Genomic DNA, 16932 nt, shown 5'->3' with positions numbered 1-16932 from the left:
TATCCAAATGCCACTACTCTTTACAGATTTACATAATTTCTCATCTGTACTGTTATCTTAACTTTTAAACTCATTTCTCTTTCTTTTATGTTGACCTTAAAATATACCTTCCCTCACAGTATCTGGTCATGCTAATACATTGTTAAAATATTTGTTAACAAGCCTAAAATTAATGAAGGTATTAAATTAAATGAAAATATATAATTAATCTTGACATTATTAAATTGTGGATAATTCTGTTAGTGGCCAAGGGTTAAGATTTACTATGTGATATATACATGTTTGGTGAGTAAGTGTTATATAAATAACAGATAGCTAGTATTCAAGCTGATAAATACATCAGCTTGAGTGAAGGCTATGACAGATTCTAGAATTATGAGTCCTAAAATAATAAATGTAATTGAAACCATTGAAAGGCTAATCAATATTAGGACAAACATAGTTTCTTCAATTAAGTGAAGTATTGGATGACTTGCTGTAATATTTGTTGAATATTACAAATACCAATCAGTCAGTTAAGCTATTGTTTAAATAAAAGCCTTATAGTTTTGATAATTACTAGTACAGGGATAAGTGGAATTGGTGGTAAAAAGCATGCTAGTGAGACTCTAGTTTTGTGGCAGAGGCCAGTAGTTACTGTTCTTACTTACAATGGAACTGCTAATTTCCTAATTACATTAAAAGTTCTTTTGCCTCAACCCATGATGTAGGTTCCATATTTACAATCTTCAGTAATTATTGGTGCTTGCTATGTATGGGCTAGGCACTAGGCTGGCATACTGTGGATACAGTGATGGGTTGGCTGATAAAGTTTTTGTCCTGTAGCTTAAACCTTCTTTAAGAAACCATTGAAACAACCATTTCAAACAATCACTAAAAGAGTAACAACATGTTCCTATCTAACACAATACAATTGTTCTTCATATATGTAAAATTCTTTTCTCAACATGCAAGATCTAAAATCCCATTAGTCCCTATACCATCTCTGAGTGATATTTATGCCTTTTTTACTTTAGTCATAATTCTACCTTGACCTATTTAACCTGAGGATTAGATTGTAAGTTAACCATCAATAAAAAATGTATATAAATTGTTAGAGGAAAAAAAGAGAAAGGGAAGGGAGAAAGTGGTTAATAACTATAATGAAAATATCATATATATTAAGAACAAAGAAGAATATAGTCCCTATAGTCTTTCTTTCTGCAGCTGGTCATCAGTCTATAATTGGTATTTGTGTCTTTTTCATTTTCTATTTTATGTTTCCTTTTTCCTAAGCCAGCACCTAAGTTAGTTTTTTTTTTTTTTTAAATTATTTTTAAACCTGGGTTAGTTGGGATAACTTCAAACCTCAGTCCTGAGGCGTTGGGGACCTTGACAGTCCTGCTTGTGCTGGGTTGTTCTAGCCATCCATAAACTTTTACCACTGGACATGGTAAAAGGAAGGAGATGCACTTCTCCACTTTCTTTGTGTAGCACAAAATCAAGAGTAATTACTCAAACATGATAATAATTCTCCTTTTCTCTTTTTTTTTCTGTTTGTTTCATGACTTAGTCTAAATTGCTTATCAGGGCAATCACCTCAAGTTTAGTGAAACCAATAGTTTCGTCCCTTCTGGAAGCATTCTTCCCTTGAGTATTAAGACAGCTAAACCAGTAACACCTAAAGTTGTGTGTTGTGATGGAAAAATTTTGTTTTGCAATTACATGTAATGTGATAAGAAGTGCTGTTCCCACCAGACACATGGATTCTATTGCTAGAAGAAACTGCACCATATTCAGAGCATGTAGTGTACCCATTTCTCTGGTAGGAGAAGAGTGACTTTGCAAGGTGCTGCCTCTAAGCTGATGTTGTAACTGAGTCTTCAATAGGTCAGCATGTTGTTCTGTGGAGTCACCTGCTTTTGCATGATGATGTATGAAAATAACAGGAAATAGTACAGGTGTCAGCTGATAACTTCACTTTTTCTGGTCATAAAATTCAGTCTTTGGTCAGAAGAATAACCAAAGAATCTTGGAGTGACATCAATTCTGGAATAGAGTAATATAATAGAAATAAAGACATTTTGTAAGTCCAGGCATAGTGTTACTGATAGAACAGTGGTCTTTATTTCAATATAGACCAAGTGTTCTTCATGATAAGAGGTGTTTAAAACAATCATCTTGCCAGAAGATGGCTGGATAATTGTTCTAGATGCCTCATCATGTTTGGCAGAAAGGGCACTCATAGTACCAGATGAACAATGGCAATAAGAAAGCTATGTTGTTGATCCCATCTGTTGCCTCTACTTATACCACCATAGGCAATTTTACATGGCCCCGTGGGTTAGCTATTGGAGTGGCAGTGAAAATGTGATGACTGACATTCACAGGATGGCTCCCCTGCACATTTGTTTTGTAGTGATCTCTGATGAGTATTTATGTACATACAAATACAACAGAAGTATTTTCCCTCTTTATGTACCTCTTTCCCAGGCCTTCTTGTCATTAATCTTGTACACTTGTTCTAAGACCCTTGCCACCTAACCAGTTTCTGCCCATCAACCCGTGTGGATCCACACTTCAGACCATCTCCCCTTCCACAAGGAGTGGATGATGGGATGTACCACCTAGAGTTCTTTTTCCATTCTGATGGTTGCTCTTCACATTGTCTTTTAGAGTCACCAAGAGTGTGGAATTTGGAACTACGTTGCTTTTATTCACATTGCTATCATTTTTGAAGCTTATTAGTTTGGTAACTACTGTAATTTGTTGTTTGCTTTAGATATTTCTATTGTTATTTTGGTGGATGAATAGGGAATAGTAGATGTTTTAAATTTACTGTCTTCCTACAAACTGTCATGTGTATATGCAATATTAAGCAAATTTGTTTTATATACTTTGTGGTTAAAAGAAGAGTGAAATACATCAATTTCATTTTAGAATCCATTGCACTTTGCAATATATACTACCAACTGTAAAATAGTCAGTGGGAAGTTATTGTATAACAAAGGGAGTCCAACTCGAGGATGGAAGATGCCTTAGAGGACTGGGGCGGGGAGGGTGGGGGGGACTCGAGGGGGGGAGTCAAGGAAGGGAGGGAATACGGGGATATGTGTATAAAAACAGATGATTGAACCTGGTGTACCCCCAAAAAATAAAAAATAAAAAAAAAGAAAAAAAAAAAGAAAAATTTTGAGAAAATTAAGCTTCCTTTTTTGAAGACCTCACAAAAAGGCATTCCATTTTAGAATATGTCACAAAATGTCAACAGAATAAGCACAGCAAAATGCTTTCAATTTTTGTCAAGGATAAGTCATATGTCAGGTAAAATCTCTGAGCATATGACAACATCTTGTAGAAAGATATTGACCTCCAGTGTGTGTAGCATTGTGCTCATAGGGATATGTTCTAGTTGGTGTGATTTTTCTTATTTGTCAACTACATGACAGCTTCAAATTGTGGAACACATCAGTTAGACTCAGTTTTTAGTATCCAATATTACTTTAAAGATGCTGGGTTCATAAATTGCATGGAGATCAAAATGGGATATTTTATTCTGTAATACAGATAATCTTACCCTAATGGTGTGTGTGTGTGTGTGTGTGTGTGTGTGTGTATGTTTTAATGTTTATATTGAGTTGTTTATGTAGCCTTCAGAAAAGAACACTGAATTTTTAAAGGAAAAAAAAAAAACCTTAATGATGTCTTCAGTTTTGATAAAGACTTTTTACTTGGCTGTCATTTATGAAACAACTTGATAAGAAAGATAGATTTCTTTGTACAAACAGTAGTAAGTTGAAGAGACACACTTTCAATAACGAGAAAATTTCAGCATTGAATTGATATTCAATTCAATAATGAGAAAATTTCAGTATTGAAATGATCTTGACAATTCCATTCATATCAGAAATATAGTAAATGAAATGAATGTTATAAAATTTTTTCTGCTGAAATACTTGTTTCTATAATGTGGATTAGCTTATATGCAATTGGCAAATAGGGGAGTAATTGCGGCATAACATGGAGGGTGTGTCGTTTTATGTCCCAGAATGTTAATATTTTACAGCTGTCAGATGTAAACTTTTTCACAATTGAGGAGAAAGCCTTAGCAATTAGGAAGACTTTAAGAAAACAGCTGAAGAATACTTCAGAAGTGACTTCCTTTCATCTAAGAAAGTGCCTTTCTGGCATAGTGACTTGAAGAAATGGGATAATTTCTGCCATGAGAAGCTTTTGGGAGAATCTGCAAATGCAGGAGCAGCAGCTAAGAACTCATTGCACCCATGTTAAAAAAAGCAATCCCACTACTGGGCATACACCCAGAGAAAACCATAATCCAAAAAGAAACATGTACTGTAATGTTCATTGCAGCACTATTTACAATAGCCAGGACATGGAAGCAACCTCAATGCCCATCAACAGATGAATGGATAAAGAAGATGTGGTACATATATACAATGGAATATTACTTAGCCATAAAAAGGAATGAAATGGAGCTATATGTAATGAGGTGAATAGACCTAGAGTCTGTCATACAGAGTGATGTAAGCCAGAAAGAGAAAAACAAATACTGTATGCTAACTCATACATACAGAATCTAAAAAAAAAAATGGTGCTGATGAACCCAGTGACAGGGCAAGAATAAGGATGCAGATGCAGAGAATGAACTGGAGGACACGGGGTTGGGGGGGCATGGGGTGAAGGGGAAGCTGGGACGAAGTGAGAGAGTAGCATAGACATATATATACTACGAACTGTAAAATAGATAGCTAGTGGGAAGCTGCTGTATAACAAAGGGAGATCAACTCGATGATGGATGATGCCTTAGAGGGCTGGGACAGGGAGGGTGTGGGGGAGTCTCAGGAGGGAGGGGATATGGGGATACATGTATAAATACAACTGATTCACTTTGGTGTACCTCATAAGCTGGTACAAGAGTGTAAAGCAATTATATTCCAATAAAGAGCTTTAAAAAAAAAAGGAGGTAATGGAGAAGAGTATTCCTGGATTGAATTCTTAATTTTCATATAATTGCTCTCTATTAGAAATATATTTTGTAAGAATCTACATCTCAAAGTAGGAAGCACAAGCCCAAGGGTATACAATTGCAAAGGATGTACTGAGGGTGATTTTAAGTGCAAATGCCAATGGAGAATCAACCGTGCTAGTGGATTTAACAGGATTGTGATTGTTTTTGTTTGTCTTCTGATCACAAGGTCTCATAAGTTTTTACTGGTCTGCCACAATGCTGCTTTTCCCATAAACACATAAGGTTTTTCAGGAAGACATATTTGGTTCATAAACCAGAAATGTCTGTACTTACACTCAGAAGAGTGAAGTGAACCTCTAATAGTGCAGGGGGCAGAGGTTTGTATGGTGGCAAAGCATTGTAACCAGTTCATCTAATACGCTTTTGTGTAGATAAAATGAGATTATGTGTGAAAGTGCTTTATAACTTTTAAATCATTTTATTTTTTATTAGAAAATCTCTCAAGACTGAAAGTCATTATAAACCCTTTTTTATTATTTATTTATTTTTTAAAATTTTTGGCTGCGTTGGGTCTTTGTTACTGCATGCAGGCTTTCTCTAGTTGTGGCGAGCAGGGGCTACTCTTTGCTGTGGTGCACGGGCTTCTCTGGTTGCGGAGTATGGGCTCTTGGCACTTGAGCTTCAGTAGTTGTGGCACTCGGGCTCAGTAGTTGTGGTGCATGGGCTTAGTTGCTCTGTAGCATGTGGTATCTTCCTGGACCAGGGATCTAACCCGTGTCCTCTGCATTGGCAAGCATATTCTTAACCACTGCCCCACCAGGGAAGTCTCTATACCCTCCCCCCCCCTTTTTTTTGTCACTGGAGGTATTGTGCTAGATGCTGAGGATAAAATGAACAAAATTATCATGGTCCTACTCTTGTGGAGCTAACAGTCCAGTGTGGGGGGGGGATGAAATTAAGTAATATAATTATAGAAGTAATTATTTAATTAAAAGCTATGAAGGAAATGAACATGTGATTTGAGAGTACATAGCAAAGCATTTTGATCTTGACTATGGCATTGAGGAGGTCTCTCTGAGGAAGAGATGATCATGAATTGGATTAACCTGAATAGGAATTAATTAGGTGAGTGTGTACACATGTATTCATGTGTATTTATGTGTGTGTGTACTCATGTGACGGCTACCTTCTGACAGGGATCCAGGCTTATTCCAGACAAGGAAGCAGTGTGTACACAGATCCTATGGCAGAAAAGAGGATTGATGATTGAGGATATGAGAGAAGGCCAATGTGCTGTGGTCCTGGGAAGGGAAGAGTATGATAGGCAAGATCCAAGCCTGGCAAAGCCTCATGGTTGGTGGTAATGATGTTGGGCTTAAATCCAAGAACCACGGAACTCACTGAGGAATTTTAAGTCATAGAATCAGACTTGTATTCTGAAAAGATATATCTTGCTGCTGAGAAGAACAGAGTATAAAGAGGTAAGAAAAACCTTGTGGGGTCCAATTAGAGGTATTGTAGTAGTCCAGAAACTCTTCTTGGGGGGACCATGCAATCCCTATCACTTTGGAATAGGATGGTGGCAGTGGAAATGCACAGATGTAGAACTTAAAAGCTGAGTCAACTGGACAAGCTACTTTGCATGTAAGGGGTCAGGGGAAGGCAATAAAGATTACATCTAGGTTCCTGCCTTGAGAAACTGAATGATAGCAGTGCCATTCACTGAGCTGAGTCCTAGGTTTTGGGGAAAAGATAGTGAATTTGAGCTTTGATGTGTTGTGTCTGACACATCTTGGAGATGTTTGAAAGACGATGTTGACTAGCACGTTGGATATATAGGTCGAGTTCAGGGGAAAGGTTTGGCCTGAGTTAAAGTATGAATTTGTGAAACACCTGCATTAATTGCTAAGTGAATTCATGTACACTGATGAGATTGCTGATGGAGCGAGTACAGACGGAAAAAAAGGCTGAGCTTCAAGGTAACACTAAGAACTACATAGAGGAAGATGAGCCAGCAGGGGAGAATTTGAATACAAAAATAGAAGGAAGGTATGGTATGGCTGAAGCCAAGAAGAGTGAGTGTTTTAGAAGCTCTCTCTCTCTTTCCATGCTGATGGGATGAATGTTGCAAGTTGGAGGAACAGAGGAGAGGATTTGTAGTGTAGGTTTCCTGTGTCTTAGACTCTGTGGACAGAAATTGGCAATGTTTTAGGTTTTATGAGCTCAATATAGACTTGGTTTGTGACACACATAGAAAATCTACATTTTAATACTTCTGTGAGAATCATGTTCAGTAGGACAGGCTTCTGATAAACAGGCTTGCTCTTTCAGGTATTTTATAGAGAGCAGGGCTACTTTCTAGCTGTATGCCTCTCTGGATGTTATGGTTTTCCTGTATTACTTATAATTCCCATTTGATGTGTTATCATTTGAAGATTGAATTAAAAGCCTAACTACTATGAACAAACATTAGACATAGAAAGGGAAAAAACAATTAATAAATATAGATATATTTCGAAAGCAAGGAAGAAAAAATGTATAGCCACTGTTGTCCTTGTGTCTAACACTGGTCATGTGACTGTACTTGTTATTTATGAATTCTTTCCTCCAATATCCATTCCATGTTGTCTTTTCTTACCTCAGTACCTCAGGTGGTTAGATTTCTGTACCTGGTAGTGTGACTTAAAACCTTACTTCCTGAAGGTTGGTGCTATTCGTAGTCCCTCCTGCGTTGGGTTGCTGGAGTATCCCATTGACTTTTACTCACTGGACTTTTACTTTTTGGATTCTATGCGTACTTCTCCCTCTCTTTGTTGTTTAGAAGTAACACAATTTCCCCTTAATAATCAGAATCAATTACCCTAGAAATACAGAAATTTATTCTTTTCCAACTCAGTAGCAAAAAGAATCAGATGTGGGTAGCTGTCTTAGTCTCTAGTTAAAAGGGAGTCCTCACCTGTTTCCTGGTGGAAGTATTCCTTCCTTGGGAACCAGGACAACCAAAACAGCAGAGCATAGAGATGTTAGGATATGGGAAGCAAACACTTTGCAGGTAGGTTATCAGGGATAACAGTGAAGGGAATCACCTTCACTTCCACCATTTAATTCCCAGAAACCATGTGTTATTTCATGGTTCAGAGCATGTGTTGCACTTTTGGGACAGGACTTGAGGTAGGCACTGGTGCATTATCCAGGCCCCCTCTTCAGAAATAAAACACTCATTCCCACCTCTGAGGGTGCGGTTGGCAGAGAGCCCTTAGTTTTTGGCTCCTTCCAGGGTTGTTTCAGCTGAAGAGGTCACATTCGCCTTCCCAGGGCCTGCTGCACTGAATGACTGGTTGACATGGGGGTATAAAGGCCCATCCTCCTGCCCCAGCTCTGGACAGTCTCATCTTCAGCTCTCCCCACAGCGTGAGCTGAGGCTTCTGTTCAGCCTGCATGGCAGCTTCTGTCTCTGTTCAATCCTGCTTCCTTCCATCTCTTCCACAGAAATTAACCCCAAGACTTCGTTATGCTAATCACCTTGTCAGGGTCAGCTTCCTGAGGAACCAAACCTACAAGAGACTGTCACCCACAAGGGAACTCAGCTGGCCATGTGACTCTTCAGGGGGCTGGTCCACCGCTCCGTCAGGCCAGCTGGTTGGGTTGTCAGGGTAAGACCAATCCTATGGATGTGAGCTTATTTCCCTTCTCCTTTTGCTGAGGAATACATTCCCTTGTCAGAAACAACTGTAGGTGGGATAACATGAGAGAATGATAAGACATTCCCTAAATCTTTATTGCGGGTGCTGGCAGAAGCATGTGGGCAGGGAAGGCACCGTCACCTACTGAATAGTCACATACTGAATCAATGCCCCTTCCATAATGGAGGAGATCCAATGTAAACAACCTGCTACCAAGGGTCTGGCTGGTTTTCCTAGGGAATAGAGGCACACTGAGGGCTCTGACTCTCAAGGGAAAGATACACAATGCATTTCAATTAAACTTACATTGCTCAAAATAAATTTAGAATGTCTACTTGGAACTGTCTTCAGAGCTCATAAAGGGATATATTTTTTCTTTTGCCCCAAACCATGTTACCTACTCTGGGTATACAGTACCTCTGTAGATATTATGTATAGTACCTTCTATACCTCTGATATAACTATTCCTTCTGGTTTTAGATTATTTTGTCACTTAGCTTCAACAATCCTTGGTGGTTACCAACCACTTTTGGACATTCCTTAATTTTGATTGATCTCCATGTGATCAGAATAATATAAAAGAACTATGCACTTCCTGAAACAGGAAATATACCAAAATTATACACCAAAATAGTGGTTTTTTGTGAGAGATATTTCCTTCTTTATACTTTTCTGAATTTTTCAAATTTGTGTTAATGAGCGGGTATCTCTTTTAGAGTGAGAGAAAGAAGATTGATCCCTCCCCACATCAAACAAAAGAAAGCTGTTCTTTTCTTATACATTGGGGTATATTATGTTCTAAAACATTTAAATGATACTTTAAAAATATGGCTTTTCCTTTTTCTTTTTTACCAACTCAAGCTCCTGGTGGCAATTTACCATCTGTCTGTGCAGGTGTGTTTGAGAAAAGCACAGGAACAACAGTTCTTTCCACAGTCTGCAGTAATGACATTTGGATAATTTTATGTTTTTATTATGTTTTTGGCTATTCCTATCAGATGCTAATCAGGTGAAATGCTTTCATTATATTTATTAATTACCTAGGCAATGATTTAAGAATATATTCATACCTTTTTCATTCTTTCTGTGAAATGGTATATAATTTTTATCTTGCCTTAGCATGAGGCAATTACTTGGTTTTACCTCAATTACTGAAATCAATATTCATTTCCCTTATAATTTAATAAATAATAAAAGGACTATATGCTGGATTTACTATACACAGACCTTTAGGGGTGTGTAATTTCAATATAACAACTTTCCTTTTGCTCACAAAGTTTTTTTGTATCAATCAGTCATCAATGGTTGTTCATCAGGAGGCATTCCTAGGAAAATGACAGGTTGAACTTTTCATAAATTTCAGTTTTATGTGACTGAAGCACAAATTTTAATGAATTTGCTGCTGCTTTAAACTTAGAGAGAGGGAGAAGTATCCTTTACTATGACTAAAGTCTGAATAGGCTAAGGATCCCTGCAAAATATCACATGAATTCTGAATATTTCCACCAATAAATCAAGGCTGAAGATTTCTTTACTTGATCTTTTAGCATGTTTTTTTTTTAATAAATTTATATATTTATTTATTTATTTTATTGGCTCTGTTGGGTCTTCATTGCTGCGTATGGGCTTTCTCTAGTTGTGGCAAGCGGGGCTGCTCTTCATTGTGGTGTGTGGGCTCCTCATTGTGGTGGCCTCTCTTGTCGTGGAGCATGGGCTCTAGGCACATGGGCTTCAGTAGTTTTGGCACATGGGCTCAATAGTTGTGGCTCATGGGCTCTAGAGTGCAGGCTCAATAGTTGTGGTGCACAGGTTTAATTGCTCTGCGGCTTGTGGTATCCTCCTGGGGTAGGGCTCGAATGATTTTAATAACATAGGTAAGTTCATTAAGCACACGCTTATCTTTTTTTTAACTAATAGTTTAATGGTCACTGACTTCAAGTAATTCAGGAGATATGGAGATTTCTTCTAGCTTCCAAATGCCATTATTTGGGAAATTTTGATTGCTAACACAGCCTTGCTGTGGAGTCAAGGATTACCTATGGTTACAAAAGAGAACATTTTTTTCATCTATACTATTCACTGCAGGGTACTTGATCTCTTTGATAGTTCTGTGTGGAATGTAGCTACCCCATTGTATTTTTAAAAGACACAATTGGCTAAACCCCTACTGTAGCAATTGTATTTTCCATTTGAAAGTACTGAAACTTCTGGGACTTGATAGGCTTTAGTAACTAAAAAATAAATGATTCCCCCGGCCTTAGATTCCTTTTATAAAAAGTGAAATTTCATTAATTCCTCCTTGTTCTGTTGAGCTCTGCTGGCACAAAGACACCTGAATCCCATCATCCAGTTGAAACTAGTATTTTTGTCCTTGCCTGGGGTAATGGGGCTGATGAACAGTTGTTTTGTTTCCAGAAAACAGGAGAATTGCTTTGGTGAACTGTGCATAAGAACATTCAATGCACTGCAACATTTCTTTAGGTGGGAAGGATTTATGCATAGTTCTAAAAAGGATTCATATCTGTTATTAGCCTACATTTTTCACGAGGTCTTTAATCAAACTATACCAGGTCTATAGTGGAAATTTTAAGCAGTTTGCTTTTGAATGGATACAAAGACTTTTAAATGTTGGATCAAATAAGTATTAGAGTCAAGATAGGCTGTTCCAGATTTTTACCCAAATAAAACTCCTGGCATCAGCTTCACGGGCTTAAACTGGGCTGCTATGGTTGGAAATGAAAAGCAAACCAGAAGACATCAAATGGGATCCCATTTTCAGATACACCAACTCTCTGTTGCTCTGCTGTAGCAACCTGAGACTCTGAAGAAATTAAAAGGGAGAATATATAATTATGTTTCTGCGGGCTTATGAGCCTGTTAAGTTAGTGCCATTTTGCTTTTCTAAAGTAAGCCTTCCTGCAAGGCAGGCTTTTGGAAATTCTCACTCTAGCAAATTGCAGCAGAATGCTATTCTTGTGAAAAATTATATCACTACCTTTCTTCGCATCTTTTTTAAAGGAAAGATTTTTCTTCAATTGGAGAGCAGACACAGGAATTTCAGTTAATGTTCGTTTCATGATGTCTTTAAAATTTTAACAGTGTCTTTCATCACAAGGTTATGAATGGAGGGAAGGCATTTAAATTGAGTGATTCACTGACAATGCGCTAATAAGTGTTGGTATTCAAAAAAATGTAAAATAAGGAGGCTTATTTTAGGACATACACATGTGAGAGGAGGGTGGTGTGCTGCACAGTGTATGCTAATTATAGTGGTCAATCCAACTAGACAACCACAGAGTCACAAACATTGTTTCTCATTAGGAAAGCACAGAATTTGACTCTGACTACTGGTCCCAAATATGAGGCACTGTAGGGATGTGGGGGTGGGGACACTGGGAGGTTTCTTTGAGAAGCATGCAAAGTCATAAAAAAACCCAATAAGAGCTATTAACCTTCAAAATGGCTTTAAAAATGCTATATTATTCAACTTTGCTTTGTGCTGTTAGCATTACACAAAGAATACCTTAAAACAATTTGCATGGCTAAATGAAAAAAAGAGGAAAGATACAAAAAGGAAAAAAAAATGAGATGTGGGTACAAAGGTTTTTTGAATGAGATTTAAAAAGAAAAACGAATGAAGAAGCTGGCAAAAGGAGCCTGTATCCACAAAAAAGCCTTGAGTTCACTTTTTACACAGGGGGCACAGAAATGTTTTGGGTCTTATATTCAAAAGGCTAACTAATGTGAAACCACCCAGAAAGGCATGATGGCACTGCTGGCTATATCACTCTGACTGATTCTTAACAGGTCTCTTAAGGGCAGCCAAAAATCAATCTGAATATTATGCGAGGATTTTAGAAGGCTGTACTGAGGAAATGAGAATAGTTGAAGAGATGGAACTGAAGATTATTTCCAAAGTCATTTACAATGTCACATGCAAATACAGAAAAGACACAAGAAAAGAAATATTGCCTAGCAAATCAGATAATTTTTAAAAATATATATATATATATATATTTAAAACCACATTCCTTTAAGTAATTTCACTATGGTTTTAGTTCTAGTGATCACTGTATTAATTTAAATGTTGGAAATAGAATTAGGCAAGCCTGGCCCTGGGTAAGAATAAATATTAATGAAAATCTTTGCTCTCTAGTTTCCCACTCCTGGTCATGTATCTTCCACTTTGGCTCTTATTTTTAAGCACCCAGAATCCTCATGATGTCCAGGTCAGCTCCAGCTCTCAACTGTGGGGCTTCTGTGTCTCTCCACCCTCCTTGTATTCGAGCCTTCTCACTCTCTTATTTGTTCAATTCTTTCACACGTAAAATGAATACATATCTCTATATATTCTTCCTTCTATTTACCTCATCCTCAAAGGTACCAGTATTTTTTTCCTATTCCTTTTGCTTCATAGAATTTAGCTGACATGGTACACTAATTCACCAAAAGGTATTATTGCATGTTAATGAATTAATGTTTTGTGATTCCCAGGGTGTTCTTGAAGATAATGCCTTATTCTCTAATTCCAAAATGTTGATAACTACTTCATTAAAAGAGGAGATGGCTTTGAGCAACAATCACCTCAAGTCACATGTGTGACAGTCAATCCTACTGAAATGTGAAATAGCCTTAAAATTAAGCTGGAGGAGATTCTTGTGGGAATCTAGATCTTGGAACTTTCTCACTGATTTTTTTTTTTCATTCTGTTGACTGTAGTAAAGGTGGTTGCAAAACTTCCTAATGGAAGCTTATGGTTATGGGATATGCCTGGTCCTATTTACTCTAAGCTAAGCGTGTGCAGTTTGAGCTTTTTAGTCTGAGAATTTCAGGAAATCTGAATAAAGAGCTCTGAGGAAAGGATTATATGGAAAAAACAATCATACAGGACATGATGAGCGGGTGACAAGGTGGGTGGAATGTCAGACACCAAGAAACCCGAGTTGTGGCTCTAGCTCATTTATGACAAATCTGGTCTGTCCCTTAACCTCTCTGGGTGAGATTCCTCAATAATAAGGTGAGGTGGTCATTGACGCTTCTCTGGTGGCCCCCTGAGGCTCCATTTACCAAGTGAAGACCACTGGATTAGATGACCTTTTATGCTTTCTCCAGCTGCTCCAAACCTCATAGGTTTTGATTATACTTTCCTAGTAGAAATTAAAACTGGGATTCAATGGGGTAGCTCTGCTTTATTGATGATTCTTTGAGATCAAAGAAACCCTTGTTTTCTGGGGCACATCTTTTACTAGGAATCCTATGGTTGAACTCCTGCCACAGCTCTGGAATTTAAAATTCTTCAAGGTATGTAATGAATACATATTTAGTATTTTATTTTTCCTAGGGATGAACTTCTTTCTCCTTGAATGCACATAAACATGGGAAGCTAACATTTCCTTTTGCCTGAGGAGTGACTGTTCTGTAGAAAGTGAGATTGGGGCTTTCCGCTAAAAGTCACAGGGAATGAGAGAGGGTTTGAAGAGCTGAGAGACACAAGAAATAGAAGAAAGACCTGAAAGAGTGAGACAATTTGAGGAGACAACAAACACAAGTGTATGGTCAGGCCACTCAAGATGGCTGTTCTCTTGCTCTCTGTCTTAGCTGAAAGCCTCGTCTTATGTCTCTCTAAGACAATCCTGTATGGGCCAGGTGGGTATTTCCTTGGGGTTTCTCTTTACTTGGGGGGAGCATCAGATATCTCATGCTTGCCCAGCTTCAAAACAGAAGAAAGAGCCCAGAGTCAGCAACAGAGACATCAGTGGTTTAATGGGTGGGGGATCTTACATGTCTGAAGCAAGGTCCCGGAGCGACACCCCACTGTGCGTGGCAGACGGCGGGAAGGGAATGGTGGCAGTCTTAGTTCCCTGGGGTAAGGGGAAGTTACCATCATAGGGGCTCATCAGTTACCAGGGAAACCAGCAGAGGAGCACACCCCTCCCTGCCCCTTTGGTAAACAATCATAGTGGCCAAATTTAGAAGAATCCATAGCTGGGGCCTGGGGCAAGTGTGTAGGAAGGTCAATCAGGTGAGCAGGCTGTAGGTGAAGCAGGCACTGGTCCGGCAGGGGATGTACAGAGAGCAAGAGAACAGCCACTGTGAGTGGCCTGACCAGACCCGTGTGTTTGTCGTCTCCTCAAACTGTCTCACTCTTTCAGGCCCTTCTATTTCCTGTGTCTCTCAGCTCTTCAAACCCTCTCTCATTCCCTGTGACTCTCCCAGAGGAGAGTTGCTGGCAGAGTCTCAGCCATATCCTCTAAGAGAACCTTTTTTTCCACCGCTTTCTAGGTTATGGTTATCCCAAATAACAGCTCTTTTAAGGACACTATTCAGAGTCCTCTAGATTAGCTTTGGGAAAACAAATCTGTATAAATATTCACTGTTATAATCTTAACTGCCCCCTCAGCAACTTTCTGTTTTTCTCTGAGGCAGGGAAATGATCTGTAGATTTCTCCTTTGGCTCAGCGTGTATTCTCAGATACCCAAAGGGTTCCAGTATGCTACGCTTCTCTCTCTGTGGTGGATAATTCAGGAACCGAGGGAGCTTGGCAAAATCCTCCAATTTATATTTACTTCTTGGGCAAAGCAACACACAACGAATCACGGCTCAGAAACAGCTCTGGGCTTATCATGGTTCCCTGAAGTAATTATGCAAAGTAAACTCTAATAAAGATCATGGGTTATACACATAAGAGCAGCTTAAATCCATGCTTCATTTAAGCTCATTGTGATGAGCGGATATTTGGCAGTTTGTTGCCTTTTCCCCGTGGACTAAAAGATTAGCGTTCATTTCAGGGTAGCATAATTTATTCTTGACGGGAAGACAGTTAAATGATGAAGAAAATCACATCCTAAGGGATGACAGGTGACTTGGACCTTGGATATTTTGAGTGTGTGCGTGTGTGTGTGTGTGTGTGTGTTTGTGTGTGTGTGGAGTTTTCATTGTCTAATCCTTCAAAGCTGAGAGGTGGGAGGGATTTTAATTAGGGACACCTCTATGGAAAGGGACCATGTGTCCTAGAGATGGATGTCTCCCCTATCTCTGGTGCATGGCTGGATGTCATCAAACCACTACTACTTTTCTTTGGAAGGAAGAATAATTCAAACTCATAACACTGATGAAAGGATTAGGAAATTGTCTTAGTCAGTCTGGGCTGCTGTAACAGAATATCATAGCCACAGGAGCTTATAACAACAGAAATTTATTTCTCACAGTTCTGGAGGCTGGGAAGTCGGAAATCAAAGCATGGGCAGATTTAGTGCTGGTGAGGGACTTTTCTTTCTTTCTTTCTTTCTTTCTTTCTTTCTTTCTTTCTTTCTTTCTTTCTTTCTTTCTCTCTCTCTCTCTCTCTCTCTCTCTCTCTCTCTCTCTCTCTCTCTCTCTTTCTTTCTTTCTTTCTTGGAATATAATTGCTTTACACTCTTGTGCACCAAGGTACACCAAGGTGAATCAGCTATATTTATACATATATCCCCATATCCCCTCCCTCCCGCGACTCCCACCCACCCTCCCTATCCCACCCCTCTAAGTCATCACCCATCATCGAGGTGATCTCCCTGTGTTATACAGCAACTTCCCACTAGCTATCTATTTTCCCTTTGGTAGTGTATATATGTCAATGCTACTCTCTCAGTTCATCCCAGCTTCCCCTTTGCTCCTCACCCCAACCCCGTGTCCTCAAGTCTGTTCTCTACATCTGCATCTTTATTCATGGAGGGCCCACTTTCTGATTCACAGATGATGGTGTTATTCCTGTAACCACACAAGGTGGAAGGGGCAAGGGATCTCTGTAGGGTCTCTTTTTGTAAGGGCACTAATCCCATTTATGAGGGTTCTGTGTTCATGATCCAATTACCTTCCAAAGGCCTCACCTCCTGTACCACCATCACCTTGTAGGTTATGCTTTCAACATATGAATTTTGGGAGACAGAATCATTCAGTCCATTGCAGAAATAATACACTTTGATTAGTTTTCTGATTTTCTGGGCAGATTAACTGCATTATTAAAGGACTTCAAATTCTTGGGAGATTGGGGTTGCCATATATACATTATTAATAAGAAAAAAAATCAAATTGTACACTTTAAATATATGCAGTTTGTTGCATGTCAAAAAATGTCAAAATAAAGAAATTAATAAAAAATAAAAGAAGAATTAGAAAGCTAAAAACAAAATTCTTGTCCTTGATGGCCCATTAAGGTCAGTCATTGTGTTTCCTAATTCCACTCATTTTCGGGCCCTACTGTCTGCGAGATAGAGTTCAGTTCTATGCAAGTTAATCCTTAG

Source organism: Hippopotamus amphibius, chromosome 14 (assembly GCF_030028045.1).
Source record: "Hippopotamus amphibius kiboko isolate mHipAmp2 chromosome 14, mHipAmp2.hap2, whole genome shotgun sequence".
NCBI classification, from domain to species: domain Eukaryota; kingdom Metazoa; phylum Chordata; class Mammalia; order Artiodactyla; family Hippopotamidae; genus Hippopotamus; species Hippopotamus amphibius.
Note: the sequence above shows the minus strand (reverse complement) of the source record.